At 38.7% G+C, this 514-nt stretch overlaps 1 long non-coding RNA gene across 1 annotated transcript; it reads left to right on the top strand.

The window, feature by feature from the left end:
• The first annotated feature begins 57 nt into the window (after positions 1–57).
• LOC116217848 lies at positions 58–395 on the top strand. Its single transcript, XR_004162561.1, has 2 exons — positions 58–222; positions 348–395. It is a non-coding gene; the product is annotated as an uncharacterized LOC116217848 (long non-coding RNA).
• The last annotated feature ends 119 nt before the right edge of the window (positions 396–514 follow it).

Raw genomic sequence — 514 nt, 5'->3', positions numbered from 1 at the left:
AATCTTAAGTTACCTACTGACAATTACTATTTACTTTTTTTTCCCTCCTTCCAGATGGCTGTTGATCAGGCTCACAGGCAGAATTTGTCTTCTCTTTTTCTGCCAGTATTTGAATCTGTTAACCCATGCCTGATATTAATGGTGAGGAGAGACAATATTGTAGGAGATGCTGTGGAAGTCCTAAGGAAGACAAAGAGCGTAGACTACAAGAAGCCACTGAAGGTACTACCAGTACATACTGATCTGAGCATCTTTCACTGACGTGCTAGTAATTAAAAATGTATTTTGGACAAACATTGTTTCATGTTTCATTTTTAATTCTGCGCTAATTGAAATGTGTGTTTCAGGTTATTTTTGTAGGGGAAGAAGCTGTTGATGTTGGGGGTGTTCGCAAAGAATTTTTTTGCTCATAATGAGGGAGTTGCTAGATCCCAAATATGGAATGTTCAGGTATTATGAAGAGTCCAGGCTGATTTGGTTCTCTGATAAGGTAGGGTGCGATCTACAGTCATGA

Source organism: Meleagris gallopavo, unplaced genomic scaffold (genome assembly GCF_000146605.3).
Source record: "Meleagris gallopavo isolate NT-WF06-2002-E0010 breed Aviagen turkey brand Nicholas breeding stock unplaced genomic scaffold, Turkey_5.1 ChrUn_random_deg7180001295016, whole genome shotgun sequence".
NCBI classification, from domain to species: domain Eukaryota; kingdom Metazoa; phylum Chordata; class Aves; order Galliformes; family Phasianidae; genus Meleagris; species Meleagris gallopavo.
Note: the sequence above shows the minus strand (reverse complement) of the source record. Positions and strands in the feature narration are given on the sequence as shown.